General features: G+C 34.3%; 1 protein-coding gene and 1 long non-coding RNA gene across 11 annotated transcripts in view; one reads left to right on the forward strand and one right to left on the reverse strand.

Moving 5' to 3' along the window:
* The window catches only part of LOC132910405 (nucleolysin TIAR), a 591,493-nt gene that overhangs the window by 353,945 nt on the left and 216,728 nt on the right, over nucleotides 1–20,820 (forward strand). The gene's annotated exons all lie outside the window — the stretch shown is intronic.
* On the reverse strand, nucleotides 16,228–20,339 carry LOC132910364 (uncharacterized). Of its 4 annotated transcripts, none has more exons than XR_009658759.1 (3): nucleotides 20,020–20,339; nucleotides 17,443–17,609; nucleotides 16,228–17,101 (listed from the first exon to the last, which is right to left on the reverse strand). It is a non-coding gene; the product is annotated as an uncharacterized LOC132910364 (long non-coding RNA). The 4 variants fall into 4 exon arrangements; XR_009658758.1 differs by having other exon boundaries at nucleotides 17,443–17,636; XR_009658761.1 differs by having other exon boundaries at nucleotides 20,016–20,339.

Raw genomic sequence — 20,820 nt, forward strand, 5'->3', positions numbered from 1 at the left:
TCTTCTTTCTTTTTCTATTTCATTCTTTCTTTCTCTTTCTTTCTCTCTTTTCCATGTCTCTTCGTTATTTTAATTGGTTCATATCAATATGTGAAAAAAAATCGAGTTTAATTGTATAGACGTAAACCAAAATGAAGTATAGTTCTATATATAATTTTTTATTCAATTAATAAAGATATTATAACTAATATAATCTTTGGGTAAAATAACATTGACAACTAAAATCGACTTTGATCTCAAATTTTAGTTTAATCATATATTATTATTATTCTCATAATTATATTTTAACGTAAGAAATATCTTTGATATGTTTTATTTGGTACCTTGTGTTAATTTCTTGCCATTCCCTTATTATTTGATTTGACAAAACTATCGTGGAACAAATTAATTATAAATTTAAAAATTTTATTTCCGTGATGTGCTGAACTTTTTAAGACAGTGTCGCACATTAAACTATGCAAATCGTTGGAAGAAAAAATAACAGTGAAACGTCGTTCCAAATCCATTATTTTTCTACTTAAAAATACAAGAAAAGCTTTTCGTCGTATATAAATTTAAATTAAAATTACTTCATCGAGGAAAGACAAACATCTGTCGTAAAATTTTTTAACGACCAACACTTTGCTTTACGTTCCAAAGTTTGAAGTTCCGATTTGGAAGAATCTTTCTGTTTACTGCAATCCTAGACGATATCTATCGTATCCTATTCTATTCAAGTTTTGGGTAATAAAATGTTGACACATTTGAACGCTTGAATTCGGTATTATCCGTCAAATCTTTTTCAAACCGAAAATATCTGAACAGCAGATGCTTCATAAATTTTCACTCAATAATCAGCATTTAACGAAGATAATCCTTAACTTTTGATCGAGCGTGTATAGTTCAGCAAGCAGTAGGTGTCAAACCAGTGCAGTGTAGTATTCACTAGGGTGACAGCTGTTTAGTTGGTTGACTGACTGACTGACTAGATGGCTAACACTATGCTGGCTAGCTAGCTGACAAGAGCATACCATTGTACATCCACCTGTAAAGTAGCAGCTGCATGCCGCATACGGAAGTCGTGTTCACTGGTTGGATTTGCTTCTCGCGTCTCGAGATACACAATCTATCGTAAATCGTTTTGTTCGGTGCAGTGGTGAAATCAACTAACAAAACTTTCTGACACAGAACCTAATAATAATAACTAATATAACATTTTATGCAGTAAATTGACAGATTATAACTTGTAGATTAGAAACTTCTGATAGCATACAATCTGTAAAATGTAGTTGCATAGATTCCTTCATTTTATTATCCAACTCGTTACTGCTATGTAATATTATTACATAGGATTTATTATTTATTAATTATTGCGACTTATAGCTTGTAAAATTTCGTTAATAATATGAATTCAATTATGCAAACGGAAACACACTGATTAAAAATTGCAATTAGTTACATAGATACAAACATTATACGAGAAATATGAATAGAGAGGATCTAATAAAAGATTGATAGCGAAATAATTGCACAAAACGCAGTTCGTCGGGTTTTAATTTCGATCACGATCATGTTAATTAGCATTGGTGTAGATTATGGTATGCCAATTGTGGTACACGATAGCTAATTCACGTATGTGCTATGTATGTAAATTAGCATCGGCGATTCGTTTGCTGTTAATTTTATTGTGAATTCGGAAAGATTCGCGCGCATAATGGGATTCGTTACTATTTAATTGAAAACATTAATATTAATTATTTGCCAGGTTCATTAAACCGCGTTTCTATTAATCGATGTGCTGGCCCAAAAACGTTCGATTCGTAATCGCGTCAAATCGCGTTGTAATCGAAATAAGCGTTTAATATTGCACGGCCGCTTGAAACGCGGCGGATTAATTCGCTTTTGTTTCGTCGATTTTATCTCCCGCCAGCCTTCGAACGTCTGAAACTTCGGCCGTCTACATTATTTTCAGACTTTTCAAGGGTTTTATACATAGAGCGAATTCTATTATGAGCTCGAAAATTACTTGTAGCGTGAAATTCGCCTTAATCAGATCGTCGCGTGGCGAGAGAGGGTCGTTTGAAAAGACAAGCGTGGACACCGTTCTTCTCTCGAAGCACGTTGCCCCCGCATTAAAATTTGCGGTCATTAGGCACGTTCACGTGTCGCCGTTTTGGTCTTTGTCACCAACAATACACCTTTTCTTCTTTGAATAAGATACGTACTAATAGAATACGCTTTTACTTCCAATGTATTATCTAAAATCGATGAAAATTCTACGCAAAACGTATAATTCTTGGCCCCGATCACATTTCTTTTAGTTCCCTTGAAGATTTCCTTGAAGATTAGCTTTTATTTGAAGAAAAACAATAAGTTTGTGATAGGAACACAAATTTAATTAGCTCATAAAATCTTTTTTAAATCCTTACATGTTTATCATATGTTTTATATGTTTAACATTCTTTTAACTTTCTTTTTTGTATCAGTTATTTACTTCATTCTTGGAGTTGAATATCTATTAAAGGAAAAAAAGAAAAATTCCTTTATTTCTCCCATAACATCGTTTTATTTTAAAATTATAATCAACTCAAGACTAAACATCAGCTTTATCAGCGAATAAACCAGTACGACGAGCGGTGGATCATATTTTGTCAAGTTTCCACGCTCTTTATCGTGTTAAAGTTGTATCATTTCTTGGGCATCGGGTAGCGACTTATTAACGTAACATTTTCTTTGGAAAGGTTGTATCGGTATCCAGAGATCAGGTACAATATGGATGATCGCAACAGGCGACGGATATTGCATTCGCTGTAGCAACAGCCAAAGTGGTTGCTCGCATTAAGTGCGTTTCACGCTTGTGGATTTAAGAGAGCAGCCAGAGGTAGGCTGATCAATATGCTAATATTTTGATGCTTCCACTCCGCTCCGAGAATTGAATTACGCTCGACGAACGAAGATAGATGGAGAGTACGCGAAGAGGGCGGCAGGAAGAAAAGGGGCTGCAAGAGGATGAGATAGAACAGTTTTACGTTTGAAGATAGGTATTACACAAAATACCACTTTCCATTGAGGCGCGTGCGCGCGATTAACGTCACTGTAATGCGAGAAACCGCAAATGAATTCATATGCACCATTGTTACTGATACCGCGATGAAGCCTACCACATTGTTAAGATACAAACGTGCAACTCCAGAAACCGTTTCTAGTTAAAATATTTTCTTCTTCCGAATTGTATGGTGGTTTAAGATGAATTCTTTCGAATTTCAATAAAGTATTTTAATCGAAAAAAGGCGAACAAACCACGTAAATGAAAAGATTGTACATTTTACAGGTGCCTCAAATTATATGTAACTTGTAAATTACATTTACTGACATTTTTTATCTCACCTTACTGATACGATAAGACAAAGAAGGAATTATAATAGACGAGAAGATTCTTCGAAAACTATTTCATCAAACTCTAAACATTTCATTTAATGAATTTTAGGGAACAAACGTGTCAAATACCTACTATATTATTTATCACTTTGCTCTAAATCTTACTATCTGCGATGAGAATACGAAATAATGAAACAGGCTAGAACAAAATACATAATAAATTCATAGCGTATATTATGAACAAAAACAATTAGCTTTTAAAATAAAAAATGCGGTGAAATATAATTGTCACCTAAATACGTATTCAATAATTTTACATTACAATTGGCTATGTAAATACAAGCAACGTGTTTGAAAATCTCATCGCAATAACATTAAATATATATAACAGATTTGAATTATAATAATTATGAGCCATAAATAGAACAAGAGTTGTTCCGACGAAGTGGCATTTAAGCGCATTGAAACATTAATCATTAACCGCACCGCAACATGTAATTTTAAACATTTCGAATAGCTGTGAGAAGTACGTGTATGGAAACCGTCGTTCAATGTACGAGTGACTTTTATACTTCAAGTCTAGAGTCTGTTGCATGCTGGGAATATAGAGCTGCTATCAATGAAATTAATAGCAACAAGGTTTTTAAATCGTTTCATAGATGTAATAGCGTTGAATGTAAAAATAAAAACGCTCCTCAATTTCCTATATCACGTTGTGAATACGAAGAGAGATCTTTTTTCACGTTTAAGCAAAATGAATGATTTTTATCTGATTCACGTTTTCGACATAACCTGCGACCATGATCTGTCGAATCCCCGATAGGTTAACGAGGAAAGTTTGTTTGCGTATTTATTACTCTCCCAGGGAAGGATACTATCTTAATGCTACGTCATGCGGGTCCTGCCGCGCGAAACATTACGCTTCACCCTTCTCCTGCTACTACAACAATCTCACCCATCCACCCCGTTTATCCGCATACTTTTTCGTTACGGCTCTATCAAAGAACTTCCCCTAACGTTGTACCCTCACCATTTTTAACTCCTATGTTTTAAAGGGGCGATACTTAAATCCGAGCAGTCGTCGTTGCTCTCTATTTTGACGAAACGAAACTCCTTTATCGAACTTTAAATTCAAATCTGAATTATGTATTTACATAGTGAAATAAGAATGGAAGACAGAATAAATATAAGCTAGTATAATAAATATTTTTAATGTTAGAAGCGTCTTTAATAATAAAATTAGATGAGATGACTTTAAAAATAAATTCTACATTTGATTATTAACTATATAACATTTGATTAATATTAACTGAGTCTAGCAGTCTAGAACCTGTATAATGGAAGTAACAGAACAATGTGACATAAAATTCGCCAGATTGTGTCTACTTAAGAAATATATTGTAAGAAGTACAGAATCTCCAGCCATTGGTAGATTTTGTAATAATGATTGGTCAAAATTTATTTTTTTAACTACTAATAAAATCTAAGAAAATTCAAATCTTTTCTATCCTATCAACCTGTCATACGCAGAAGATAAATTTACCAAATAATCAACTAGCATTTTTAATAATATCAGAAGGGAAAAAGGTTGACAGGACCATAAATCACAATTTCTCCAAATTAATACAAAAGAATGTAAGTCCTTATATAATGATAACGTCCCCTATGTAACGATAAAATGAAAGAAAATGAAACGATATCCGACGGGACATTTTTATCTAGACAGCAACTCTAAAACTTTTTCTTAACAATTAATAAAAGAAAAATAAATAAATCTACGAGATCAGCTTCTCATACGTATTTGTATTAACAAACATATTAACCAATTACGAAAAGTATCAATATCTTCTATTAATGATTTTTATACAACATAAATTTCTATGTAACGTAACATATTACTATTTATTATTTTATTGCTTTCGAACATCTTATAATTTTGATAATTTCCTAGTTCAAATTCTTAGTACACATATTTTTTGGAAATATAATAATATAAATGCGATTCCTCCGGATTCTCAACCTTCCCGCCTTTCCAGAAGTAGCATCTTAAACGATGTACTTGAATCTGTAGTTACAAAGGATTACTGTGCTTCTGTTCACAAGAGCGAATTTCAAGGAACTTGGTTATTAGATCAGGTTCCCATATCCCAAACGCAGTAATAATGTAACTGGATGTTCTAGATAATTTCGATAGGGATCTACTTATCGGAAAAGGCCTGCTCAAGCAAAGAGAGTGTAGTTAAGGAGAAGAGATGGAAAGGGAAACAGAGAAGGCAGAGGAATTGAAACAAGGAATGCCGGTGGCGCGTCGCGTTCCTATCCAGATATCTTCTGGTTTCCGCGAAGCTGTGGGATGTCGCCGTGAAAGATAATTCCTACTGTGAGAACTTCTGTCACCACTTGTTTGCTTCCTCTTTTCGATTAAGATTCTTTTCTACCATGACCAATCTTTTATTTATTACGACTCTTCATCTTCTTATTCCAAACATTTTGAATTTTTTACTTTAGTATCTAACTTGAAATTTTATATGAAATATTTAATTGTTGGTATTTAACTTGAGGATAAACGAAGGATTAATAGGGATTAGATAGAAAATTTGACTGAAGAGGGGAAGATTAACATTTGAAAAATTCCGATGCTTTTCTCGGGTTAGCTATTCTATCGCAATTATTTTTACTCGGATTCAAACTTCAATCGTAACGCTTATTTCTCTCTAAATACGAAATGTACTAAGGTAAAAATCAATTAATACGTAAGTTTATAAACAAAAATCGAGTAATATGAAATTTATACATCCGAATGTTCGAGATGTTATAAGGTGATACAAATGGAAAATGAGAAAAAGATTTTTAAAATTCTTCAGATTTATAAGCTACAGAAATGACATTTGATCCTATTCCAGAAGCAATATTCCTTCTAGTGATACAATTTAATTAATAAAATATATTATATTAATAATTTGTAAATAACTGGAAACTATCCAAGTTTTCGAATGATATCAATTTTTAAATAAGGCTGTGAATATATATACGCTAAAGCGTGTATTGAGAACGGAAAATGTTTCCAACTTTCTTTAAACCGATAAATAAGTTACTTAAAAAGTGAACACACTTATGTGCATGAAACGTAATAAATTTTCCATCACTTTTCCACCGACGTATCTCGTGTGTAGTTTAATACGAATTATACGAAATTAAAAGCTTCCAAGTTTCTACGTTCTTTAATCATCGGCACGCAACATAGTGCACGGTAGACACGTAACAGTCGATATTCTTTACTCTTTCCCAATTCTATGAAACAAGGCAGTGTAAGATCGAGTAACATGAGCGGAATGAACAGAATCGACAACGATCAGCGTGCTTTCTCAAGCACAAGTAACGTGCAAGTAATTGGAAATTGCGCGAGGCAAAAATCGAACCTCGGCATTTCAGTGTAACGAGCGTGTACGAAGTGAACGTTGCACGATAAAAAGGCGTGTGCCGCGCTCCCTGGCTATGCAGTTAAAAAATCATTCAACGACAGCTAACTGATAATTTGAAGCCGGTTATTTCGTGGCAGTTGAATCGGTCACCGTAACCCAAACGCATCATTTCATCCCTGTCGATTCATATATTTCGCGAAGGGTGCTTCCTGCTAGAGTGGCGGCCGATAAGAATCTCGTCCAGCCCGTTTCTATCCGGTTAAAGGCGGCGCCTTCGTCAGGCCACCGTTTATATCTCTGGATCGCTGAAAAAGACCGCGGTCGATTTCGGGAAATCTAAAAATGCCGTCCCGAATTGGGCGTAGTGCGACGTATACGTGCGACAAGGAGCAGATCGTACCGGGGAGATTGCGAGCGAGGTCAGTAAGCGAAGCCAATCAGATTTACGAGGAGGGACATATCATGATCGCCTTTGCGACAATTAGTCACCGTCACCCTCTTTCCACTTGACGGTTCGCGCACAGGCGACCGGCCAGTAATGGAAAAGTGGTAAAACCCTCGTAAAAACCGAACTCTGGTTCGGGTATCGCCTGGTCCCTATTACGAGACGTTCATTTTGAAGTTTCAGCGAACGCCACGCCCTAATTTATACTGATTAACTGGCGACTGCGGCCAAAGCCAATTGCAGGTACAATCAGTACAGATTGGTGTGGTACGGCAACGTTAAAAGACGTATTCAGCAAATGTAACGTGTTCCTTCGTTTCTCCATCGAGATATTCTCGATTGCTAGTATACCAAATTGCTCATTATGGATTAATGATTCGAGACGGTGACGGAGAACGCGTCGGATTGTTGTCGGAAGGAGGCAAGTCGAAGGTCATCCGCGTACCGCGAAAATAAGAATGTACTTTTAACAGAGAAATAGAAAAGTCTAGCGAGGATCGAGGCGTTGTAAGTGACGTTTTCGTTTAAAACTTTCATCCGTTCGCCGGTGACAAATCGATTTCCAGGCTTCGCGCGTATGATTTGCCTCGAGCCAGACAAATATCCTCTTCCCCATCTGTAGATATGGATTTATCGCGTTCCGATAAATATTAGCGAAAACAATAGAGATTGAAGTATAATATGCTGGCCGTATCACGGATGACAGATAACGTTATGCACCGAAAGTTTCATAAACTAGCCACGATTTAATCGTTCGACAGCGGTTTTGCGAAATTATCGTAAACTGCGATTTAATTGGTTGCGAGTTAAGGATAGCAATAGGTGGTTCGATCGAATTAAAAAAAAAAAAAAAAAAAAAAAAAAGAACAAAAGAGAGAGAAAAGCGCTGCACGTTCTTTCAATTACCGTCACGCGAAAACGAGCAGCGTATTAACAAATCCACTGATTTCAATGGGTAATTATTTTTTCAAGAGAAAAACCGGAGTTCCGGTATTTACGCATGCGCTCACCGATATCTCTTGGTCGAGTTACCCGCATTTTATGATCCACCGTTCACCATAGACGGATGAATTCCCATGCGTTTTTGCTCTGACCAACTCGAACGAACCAACCAGCTATCCAGCAGCTCCGGAATAGTGGGTGATGGGCGAGGTGGGAGTCGGGTGGTAGGATAGTGAGCCGGGATCGATGGAGATAATGCCCATTACCCTTAATACGAACTCACTCTTCTTCCATCTCTTCCTCCCTTCACCTTTAACCCCTCGCCAGTCTCTCCTTCACCCAAGCTATTCCATTCTCGTGGCTCTTCGCAATCTGTAACCGATGCTTTTTATCGTCCCCGCTGACTCGATTCGAGAACTCCGCGTTCTCGTCGTTATCATCATTGATCAAAATTTTGAAATCGCGAATGGAGTGTAATACCACTTCCGTGCCCTCCGCCTAACTTGCACAAAGAACTGTACTTGAGACCAATCGCACGTCTATAATTCTACAACCAAGAATTGGAACTCGATACTTGACGTGTTTATTTCCTATATTCTTTTTAATATCTCGTAAATAAATATTCGTTCATCTATCATACAGGGATTTTTCAATACATTGTGATACGTCATCCAATCTTTTGCTGTTGTGTAACAATTATATCGACTCTATCGACTATCGTAACTACATTGATAAATTTAGCAACTTGGCAATTTAGCAAAAGCATCTCAATAATCATTTATTATATTAATGTAAATGTTTCAATATTTACTAAGGCCTATTTTCAATACTTAGGTAATATACATATACCTAAAGTGACTATTCGTGTTATATACTAATTTTTACTAAATATACATATTTGCAGTAAATATCTTGTAGCTTCTAGGTATATTTTCAAACTGATTACAAATCTGATCAATATAATCACGACTCATTTTGTAACGCAGTAATTAATGAAATTTCAAGATAGTTTTACATAACGAAGACATGATACAGAGATGAAATTTTTTGTGGTAGAAATTCAAATACTTTCGTATGCTATTATATATTGTTACTGTATGCTGAATTACAGTAATTCAGATATCTATTTCGTTACCAATTAAATTTAATTAAACAGTATGCTGAATCTTAACGACGTATGAAAAGCCTAATCTAAAGTGCATTTAAGTGTTAAGTGGCGTACTTTGAATACAGGCTTATTTGAATCTTCGATCGTTTAACGATTGCTTACAGCTTACGTAATACGCATCTTTCTATTTCAGTGAATTTATTTTCCCTGGAATCGCATTACAGAGCAATTTTTCGCGAATGCGCAATCACCGATGTGGAAGAGATTCATTGCTTCGCGGAGCTGAACGTAGCTATACACAAGCGTACAGCACTTATCTGAAGTGGAAGCCACAATAAGCTTCCCCGTGAAGGGCTACTCTCTTGTGACTCCGCGCGCGACAAGTTCTTCGTTACTGATTTAATTGTTTTGCTTACCTTTAGAAAACGCAGCCAGTGCTAGGAAAACAAAACGAGTCGTGTTGGATGTACCGTGGAGGGAAGTTGTGTGGGTGGACGCGCGAACCTGTTGAGTGTATTCGCGTAGGTGCTGAGTAGCGGATACGTATACGCGCGAAAGTCTGGGGATGTAGTTTCTCGAGGAAATACACGCGAGACACCGTGCTCGTGAGGATTGTAACACGAACAATGAAGAATACATCCGAACTCGGAAAGCTCGCCTGATAATACGTCTGCACCGGTGTGCATTCTTGAGAAAACTTGGAAAAGACCTGCTACGATTTCATACGATTGAAATAACGATTTCGTGCCTCGTGATTAATTTCCGAAGCAGATCTTTCAATTGGCTTAAACTTGTATCACGAAGCATGAAATTCTCAAACAGGAATTCTTTCATTCCAGAAACGTGTAATTGTATAAAATATACAAGTGTAAGATTGTTGAAAAAATGTTACGAAATCGATTTAAGGTCACTTCCTAATAGAACTTGCACACCGAAGTAAAGTCATTTCTGAGTAGAGGAGTAGAAGGAAAGTGCAAAGAAAAATTTAATTTTGAAAGAAAACCCACTCTTTAAATACAATTTTAAGCTGGCTGTTAAACCAGTACAGAATCTCAACTTTGATAAAGTAGAAGTTCTATTTCAATTGCACTCAAATATTTACTTAAATCGACCTTTGCTTGCATCTTTTTCTTCAAATAGAATGTTATTTATACTTATCAAGGATTGTAGAACGCGTGCGACATTCTACAGCGATAAGAGGTATGATTCGCCAAATATTAATAAAGAAAGTAAAGATACAAAAAGTATAGATCATGGTGTACAAGCAGATCAGTAAATATTCAGGATACATCTATATGCAACGTGTATACGTACATATGTAGATACATACTTAGAATATTCTGCTATGCGGTAAACTGTAAAGGATGGTTAGACTCATTGAGCTGGAATAATCGTGTTTGAAGTTAATACGTGGGTATGTTAATACGTGATTGCCTTTTAGCCACTTTGTTGCATGTACCTATTTTAAGATCCTTAAGTACCACTGCACCAGAAAGATTAACAGGAATTAATATGCTTCTTAAAATTAAAAATGAAAGTTTTAAGTTATTTTAAAATATCTAACTTGAAAAAGAAAAGTTCTTTTAGAGGAATTTCATATTCACATCTCAAACGATAAAAGATGTTATTCTGTACTATAGATTGTTAATTGACTGAACATTTTTTAATTCATATGTTTTTTTTAAACGAATTTGGATATAGTGGTAAATACTTTTGAAAGTAACAACAAATGATTTTTATAAATTGTGTTAGGCTTATCCACGTACTACATAGATTTGGGTGCTATAGCGATACGTTCCTTTTATCGTAATAGTATATCTGTATTACGTCGAAATCAAAATACGTTAGCAAAGTAGGCGCAGTATGTTTTTCGAGAACATTCGTTTTCCGCCATTTTGTACAGTAAGGCCCCATATGACGTGTTTCCGTATAAAGCAAATTCGTATCATATACATATGTACGTATAATATATGTGGCTCATATAACGCTGTTTCTCATAACATAAAACATATCCCTCGCGTTATAGGCGGTTCCATCGTCCATTCACGATATAACAATAATTGAAGCGAAGGACTTACCGTAATTCCGATCGTTTCCACTGCATTCTCCTCAATTCCATCGCACGTTAGAACCGGCACTATAGAACACTTCGTAACCGAAATTTTACACTTTACACTTTGTGACCGACCCTGACTGGGGTTCGTTGCGTACTAGAATGTTTTCCTCGCGAACGCGATCGAGCCGAACAGAATGTAAACTTACAGATACCGAAACTGAGACGCAATTCGAAACCGCACAAAATGTAAACATATCGAGCCGAGGCGCATTTTGTAATGGCGACAGTTATACGTGGGCATACGCAGATGGCGTGTCGCGACGAACGTTTACTATGCAATGTATATGTGTACTATATAGTTTTAATCGAATTACTTCAAAGTGATCGCGTAGTGTTTACAGAGTTGAGTATAAATCGACGTAAAGTGATTATAAAATTCGTTGGGAAAACGCAACATATTATAAGAGATTATTTCGGCCAACGAGTAAGTATATTCGTAATTAATGTATGTTAACTTGCCTGATGAATGGCGATATTCAAGTCGAACGTAGCTTAACTCTCTCCTACATACTGTATCGATTTCACGTTTCGATTTTCGAATATTTACGCCGTACGGTTATGATACTACGACAGACGAACTATTTTTTCACGCTGTTTTCATTAATAAACGAGCATCGAACATGTTTTACGCGCATTCGATCGGAATAAGAGAATTGAAAAGATGCACTTTTGAATCGATAATTCGTTCTAGTTCGAATATGTTCTATTCGAATCGCCAATCGATATCGATTAGAATGATCGATCGTCGCGTTTGTCAACGTACAAATTCGTCTCGATGAGTGAGTGAGAAAGTTTGTTTGCCAATTTTTCTGCCAAGTTTTCGAACGACGTAAGACATAATTTCCCCGGGATCACGTTACAGGGAATTTATCTTTGTACGATAATATATTTGGTATGTTTGTAGAAAGTGTGATCGTGCGCGCACGCGTTTCATTGGCAACCGATTCGTCTCTTTCCGTTATGTGCTATTCGTCCCATCAATCAAGTGCAACAGAAATACAGATTTCAGTAAACAATTGAAATTTCAAGGCCAGCATGCAGCAATCATTTAGCATCCAGGTAAATCATTAAATTAATCAGTTAAATATTAAACGATCGAGCGAGAGGAAGGGAAGAGTAATATGAAACAAAAATGGAAGGGAAGTATGAATAATGTACGTGTCAACCATAAGCATGTAATATCTTGTTAATTAATTCTGATTCTGAGATTACCTCAGACACATACACATACAAGCCTAAATACAGATCTTCTTTCTTTATAATATTAGCATGGATTATTTTTCTTACTATATCAAATAATATCAAATTTGAGAATATTGATGTATACTACATTTGGTATCTGTCTAAACTTTTAAAAGACACTGCTATTTGTTAATCTAGGATGAAAAGTATTATAAACAAGTGATAGTATTGTAATATATCTTATTAAATTTCTATTTTATAGAATTTCAAGATAATCAATAAGTGTAAAGAAATGGAATATTAGAAATTATTCATTTAATATAGTATCAATAGTTACTATATTAAATGTGATGAAATATGTTGTTATCACAGTATGTAATAATAAGGAAATAGATACATTAGGAAATCGTGACTATTTGTGAATTCTCACTCTTTTGATTTCCGTACTCTGCTGTAAGACCATTCCTTTGGAAGAATAATAATATATCAAACAATAGTATAACAAAATTCGACAATTACGTCATACTTGCCTTCCATGTGTCTGAAAATAAATGAGCGTACCAACGCTCTTAATCTGTAGTTTCATAGTCTTTCCAACAATCGTATGGCAATTAAGTGCACCATAACGGAAGTGATTCTGAAAGTTCAGAGATACTGAACTGATAGCGACTTCGGATAGCCGATATTAAAGATTGCTTTATAGCCGGGCTTCTCTATGGCCCATGTAAATGAGTCGCACAGTTTAAATAGTTGGTTAGTGCCTATCGTAAGAAATAAAGTCAAAGCCTTGCAATCCTAGTTTCATTTTATATTTTTCTTCGACTTTCAACTGAAAATATCAAAAAATATTAGTTCTGTTAAAACTAATTTTTAAAATAGTGGTGTATTTTTTTATCTATAATATAGCATCTATGATCATTTATATAAATGATATAAAAAAATATTACATTTTTATTAAAACATAAAAAAAGCGTAAGAGTTATTTATATGCAGGTAAAATGTCCACCATTCGAAAAATGCTACCAAAGAAATTTTATTTTTCAATCACAATTAGTTTCAAATTATAACGAATATGATATACCTATAGATCACAAGAAATTTTATAATTTACAATAATTTTATCAGTATACATTTCCTGTCTTGTAAAAAAAAGTTACTAAAGAGCGTAAGAGTTATTTATATGCAGGTAAAATGTCCACCATTCGAAAAATGCTACCAAAGGAGTTTTATTTTTCAATCACAATTAGTTTCAAATTATAACGAATATACCTATAGATCACAAGAAATTTTATAATTTACAATAATTTTATCAATATACATTTCCTGTCTTGTAAAAAAAAGTTACTAAAGAACGTAAGAGTTATTTATATGCAGGTAAAATGTCCACCATTCGAAAAATGCTACCAAAGGAGTTTTATTTTTCAATCACAATTAGTTTCAAATTATAACGAATATACCTATAGATCACAAGAAATTTTATAATTTACAATAATTTTATCAATATACATTTCCTGTCTTGTAAAAAAAGTTACTAAAGAGCATCATGAACATCCTTGTCAATTATATCGTAATTTACAATAATGAATATCGATATTCCATCTAAGGTGATATAGGCTAAATAGATTTTCGAACGAACGTTTCCTCGATTCGACGGAAATAACTTTTTCCAGACTTTTTGCTCCAGTGAGGGAAAAAATGAGCGGTTCCATGTCGATTACCTCGCGCCTCGCTGTTCATCCATAACTTTCATCCCTTATTTTCCTGCGGCCAGTGAATCACGCGACTCTCGTTTCCATTTTTCCCGTAGTCGTTGTTCACGCATCAAAAGGTTCGTTACGCGATAAACATGTGTTTCGATACTACGTCTACGTCGTGTTCATGTATTACGTCATCAACTGGTTGGCGATGCGCTTTGAAATTAGTGGCGTAACGTGGTCGAGTGTCTCACTACGGACTAACAATGTCTGTCGCGTGCGCACACGCGTTTATGCCTGTCTATTGTATTCATTTACATTCTGGCAATTTCAAACCAGCGTTGATACCATCTCCATTTTCAATTAATCCTTTAACAACGATGTGGAATATTCTGACACGGAGGATTACGCGCTTCGGTTAGTTACCTCCGATGTACATTCGATGTACAGATGCTTATTATTTCCTTGTTACCTTCAACTTTATTAGATTTATTAGGTGTGCACGAGACTGTCGTTTCTTAGAGATAGAAAGATAGGAAGAAGAATAAAACATGAGTTAGAGGTGCTTGAATGTATCACTGACAATAATCTTTTAAGAGATATAAACGGAAAATAATTCACGATGACTAACGCGTTCGTCTAGATTTAAAGAATCAATGACATTTGATTACGTTCTTCTCGATATTACTCGATATTTATCTAAAATACTTTTCGATGTCATCAATATTATGTTTAAAAAGTAATATTCACTGATACACGCTGCACTGTTATGCGTTTGAACTCCAATCTAGCTTAAGTGGAAATCAAGCGCACTAAATGCATATAATTAATTACACATGCGTTATTAACACATTATACGCTTTAATAACCAATTGTATCTTATTCAAATCACAATTAACGCTGAGCAATAGTATTACATTTTCAAACAAAACTCCATCAAAAATTAGAGGATCTAAAGGTAAAACAAGTAATAAAATAATTCTATGAGATTTCACAATTACAAACCAATTTTATTATTACGTATTGGCTTAATCGGATCATAACATGCTATTACCCATAGCTATGATAATTATAAGGAATAAAATTGGAGCAATTTAATTTGTTTGTCCTTAAAATATATTTTGCCAAGAATCAACGAATGTTCAGACACTTTTGAGCGATAGTGTGTTCTTTCTGTTATGATAAAATAATCTACGTAATTGCAGTGCAATTTATGCTCATCTATCAAGAAGAAATAGTGATTATTTGCGTTCGCTTGTACACAATGACGCGACATACTCAACATGGAGTTTTCAAATAATAATAGACCGAATAAACTAATTAACGAACGCATACGACACTCTTCGAAAGTGCACTGCTGCCAGTTGTTTTGCAATACAATACCTATTACTGTCGTTTGCTCTTTCATGCATTCACACCTACTGCTGTGTCCACCTACGAACTCGCAATTGCAGTACAGTGCTGGTGACATTTCCATTTTCAATTAATCCTCTGATGACCGCACAAAATATTTTGTTATTGAAAGTTACATATTCTGATAGTTAACTTCCCGTGCGCAATGGCAACGCCACAATTTCTTTATTAGAATTTTTTCAATAATTTGATGCAGTATAAGAAGAATATATTTCTATTTCGAAGAAATTTATTGTTTAATGTTTCTTGTTAGTTTATTAATTTCATCTAATTAAAATAGCTGTATACATGCTTTTTTAGGAAGAAATGAGAATATTTCATAGTACTATTATTGATATTATATATTTCATAACACTATTGTTAATAATGTTATATTTATAGTATTAGATATTGATATAATATTGCCATTTTATATATAAAATGGTTTGTTTTAATAACAATTTTATTTTAAATTTAAATTACTTGAAATATAGATTGCAAATTTTCAAAAATTGCGAATTTCACGTGCATGTTCATATATGTAAATAATACTATGAAGTTTGTAATTTCTTAAACACTAATTCTATTGACATATGCATTTCATTTTTTACACATTTTATATTATATTTTTTAGAAATAAAGAAACATTTCGTGGCGTGTAAGAATCTTCTCTCATAACAATTTCACTTTACATCCAAAGTACGGTAAATTTTTACATAACTTCCATACGTGTATTCATATTATAAACGATACTAAACAATTGGCAATGAAAGGACATTTGCACAAATCATTACACGAAACTTAAATAGTTTATACTTTAGATAACAGTCTATAATCGCTAATTGTATCATATGCAACAACTAATAATTCGAAATTATCTATAACGCATCTATATATTATTAGTAGCCATTATGATTACTACATCATTGTACTAAATATACAATCTCTGGTGTTGTAAATTAATCCTTCAATTATTTCGCACATATACATACAGTACATGGTAAGCTCTCGTAAACGCGAAATTACATTTTGCGTATCAATGCATCCATGTATAATAAAATTAGTATTATTACTAACAATAAGCTAATGTAGCTCCAACCACATAAGTACTTTAAAGGAGCAACCATTGAATTCATAGTTTTAGTTCAGTTTTAAACCTCTTACCTCTAATCGAGAGCTTGCACCTTTCATTTATCCATACAGTGGTTTATCCTGACATAGTTATTTTACTGCTGTTCATTTACCGTTGCAAATATAAAACGGTATTGCAAATAATAAGAATGAAATACGTACACTAAACTGAAGTTTTTGTCTTAATTAATCAGTCTTAAAAATGCACTTCCTCGGTAATTATCGTATTACTTGCGATTATCCTTTGGGTTTGTTGCAATCATAATGCCGCCAATTCAGATATCCCAATTCGAAGTGACATTATAAACAGAGCTGAAATCATAAAGTCAGTTTTTATACTCTACAATCTACTCGGTAATTATATGCAACGTGAAATTTCTAGCCAACAACGTGAAATTTGAAAAAGTTCTGTTCCACCAATTTCATAGGAAAGTAGGAAGAACGGAAAATAATAATGACGAAAAAGAAATTTCTCCTCTGTACGATTCCAATTTAAATTCACTGGTAAATTATTTAATTTGCCAGTCACGGGCGCTCATTTGTACGGAATGTAAGTCCGGTTTGCGGTATGTTTGCAAAATCAACCTTGTAACGCGGTCGAGTATTTCGCGATAGTATAACAATGTTTCTGGCGTGCTGGTTCGTTTACTCACATACGTTTATACCTGGCACTCTGATAATCCACATTCCCAGTAATTTTCAAGCGGCGACAGTGTCATCTCCATTTTCAATTAATCCTTTGATGACAACGTGCAATATTCCGGCGGCCGGGTTTACCCAATTTTCCATGGTTACCATTCAACGTGTTCGCAGCAAGACCCTTCGAAAAAGTTTATGAAGAGTACATCTAAAAGTTTGAAGAATAGATTTAACTTTCTTAATGGAATTCGAATTCATTTGCATAATTCGTTATTTTATCCATCCATTCGTTTCCTTTTTGCTCCTTATCGAACAGATTTCGAGCGGTGCTTCTTCGGTCAACCAATACCTTGAGATTTATGTTCTGATCAAATTCAAAGGGCTAGAAGATCCTGTCAACTCTTCGGCTTATGAAATATTACCAGCCATTTATGTTTGTCTTAAGAAATTAGTTTATTTTCATGGTACGCGTAACTCTGTATTCGTTTTCCTATAAGAGTAACAAATCATGTGTGTCGTTTTACATAATTGAACTAACATTTTCCAAGTCGCAAGCTGGGAGTTGTTTCGATAAATACCTTTCTATGATAGTTATAAATTTGTTAGTAAAAAAGAATGAAATTTTTATCAACAGTTTTAGATAATGTAAAAGGTAACTAGGTCTTTAAGCGAGTTGCTAATTCAAAAATATTTATCGGCTTCCATTACGTAACTATTGTGACAAATTTACAAAATCTATTCAGGCCATCGCCTTACGCCTGCAACAAATATTAAAATTGTGACCTTTTTTACTTTTTTCAAAAGTCTCCAATCTATATATTCTACATATATTTGTCAACGTATATTTTATTTCTCTTGGAATTATTACCAGTTTAACTAAACCAGTACGGTATGATAGAAACATCATGGAAATTGAAAATCGAATAATCGAAAAATTTTAAGTTAACTATCTAGTTAATGGAAGCTTAATAAATAGATATTTAATCAGAGAGACAGTGTTTATTATAACTGAATTGTTAATTTTCATGAATCACATTAGAGCGTTATTTATTTATAAACAAACCGTTAAATCGCTATTCATCAGACTGTTCCGGTAACATTTTTCGCGTATGGTGCTCTTTCAAAGTTAATAGAACGTTCAAAACCAAACAGAAAGAATAATGAACAATATATACGTATACCTATGCGTATACGTAATTAACTACTTTCAATATTTGTTGAGGAAAGAATAAACTCTTGTTTCCCGATTGAAATCTAATAACGGCACAAATTAAGTATTCATCCGCAATCTACTGTCTGTTTGGAACATTAGTGTTATGATACAGCCAATGACTTGATGACAATAACGATCGATGCATATTCCGTACACTGTACCTGATTATCTGTCATTTTGCATTAATACATATCCAGATCGTTTGGATGGTCTATCTATGGATTTGACTAGTTATTCATGAATCATATAAACTATAAACACAGATTCAAAAACAGATAATTTAAATGCAAAAGTGGTGCACTGCAATATCAAATATTATAACATTTTTCTTCCCTCTTTATCATGTTCCACTGGAAAATTATATTTTCTTAAAATCTACTAAATTTTTGAGACATATCATTTATGACTTATGATTTATAATTTATTGTGATTTATGATGTCTCATTTTCATACCATTAAAAATAAATGTTAATAGTAAAAAGTTTTGTAAGAAAGTTTTAACGCTTTAGAATGTCAAGGCTGAAAGATAAATGTGTTATATGAAATAATTAATATGAAACAATTAATAAATGTATCCCATAAAATTTATTATTCAAGGATAGTTCGAGTGCTTGAAATATTAAAATTTTACTAAATTAAGTATTTAGTAAATATATTATTATCATAAACGTGTATTTGGCTGTATTTTAGAACGCATATACGTTACATGAGACATTCCTGTATGATGATGAGAGAGGGTACGACCTCAGTTCTAACGAATTCATGAATCCCACATGAGAAATGCAACTCAAAATGGACTAGTAAGATTAATTATCCGCGTTACGTGTATTTATAGAGCAAAGGAGTAATATTACAACAGGGGATTAAAATGATGCAAAATATATATTTGATAAGAGATTTCCACTAGCTTAACTATTTCAATATATTATTTTAAACACGGCAAAGGTATTTTTATAACAGAATATTCGGAGACAAATATCAAATTTCGTGTCTAAAACATATTTGCATACTTCCAATAAACACCAGCTAATAATTTTAGATTTTAATGTTGCTGATCTTCGGGTTTCGGTCTTAATAGTCTTTAATAGTACGTTTGCGCTTTGTTTCAACGTGACGTTTCGTGAACATTCCAGTTTAAAACACAACGGGACGTAGTATTAAAAAACGATCGAAACCCGAAGAACAGCAAATACGTGCGTCACATAAAGTAATAACCTAAACCTCTTAAGTCTCTCTGGCATATTTTCTAATTTAAAATATATCTATTATATAAAAAGCTGCATTTCGCTACTTTTTCTATTATCCGATTCATAAATCCAAGTTCCATTCTCGTTAAATAAGTGATTCAAAAGTTTTGAACGTTGATGTATATACCTACGTAATATATGAACGTCCGCCATCCATTATCGGAATCGTTGCTCGTGACGCAAGCAGCAGCAAAAGAAATCTCAGGATTAATTAGTCGGAACCGACTGCACAGAAGAGACGGAAAGAAAGAAGCAATCGAGCAGCACCGAGGACTCCGACAATACCGCGAATTAAATATTCAACTCTCACCCTTGACACGGTGACGCGCGATATTAGCGTTATAACGTGGTCAAATGTTTCACGACGGAAATGACAACGTGTGCCGCACGCTGGTCTGGCCTGGGCTCACGTTCGCGAGCGCAGCTGCACGCCTGTGTACGTGGCATTGTGTCGACTGTTAAGCATTTGATACGGCCGCCTTCCTGTCGCGCGTCCATTGTCGTTGGCCCGTTCGCGACGTAACCGAGCCAGCCGGCTTCTCGGTGTGCGAATCAGCCAGTGATACGATATGACGATGCTCGCTTCTGTGACAGCGTTTCCCAAACTAATTTACTCGCCGTACGCTCCTCGAGCTTCGCTCTTTCAGCCTTCGAGGAATAGACAGTCGAAATATTGTAACCGATGTCGTTTTATTCCATCCAATTTCATCATCTATGATCGAATTTGGTTGGGTAATTTTCTTAATGGATAGTGGAAGTTTTTGGATAATATTCGTGTACGTTACTAGTTAAACGTATCCGCCTTATTTTTCACGGAATATAATTAAATTGCACGATCTCTTCATTAATGTATATGTTCTTTTTACTCGTTGATAATATTCAAAGAATTGGAATTTGTTGACACACGGTTAAAACATTTGCATTTTTTATCT

Source organism: Bombus pascuorum, chromosome 9 (genome assembly GCF_905332965.1).
Source record: "Bombus pascuorum chromosome 9, iyBomPasc1.1, whole genome shotgun sequence".
NCBI classification, from domain to species: Eukaryota; Metazoa; Arthropoda; class Insecta; order Hymenoptera; family Apidae; genus Bombus; species Bombus pascuorum.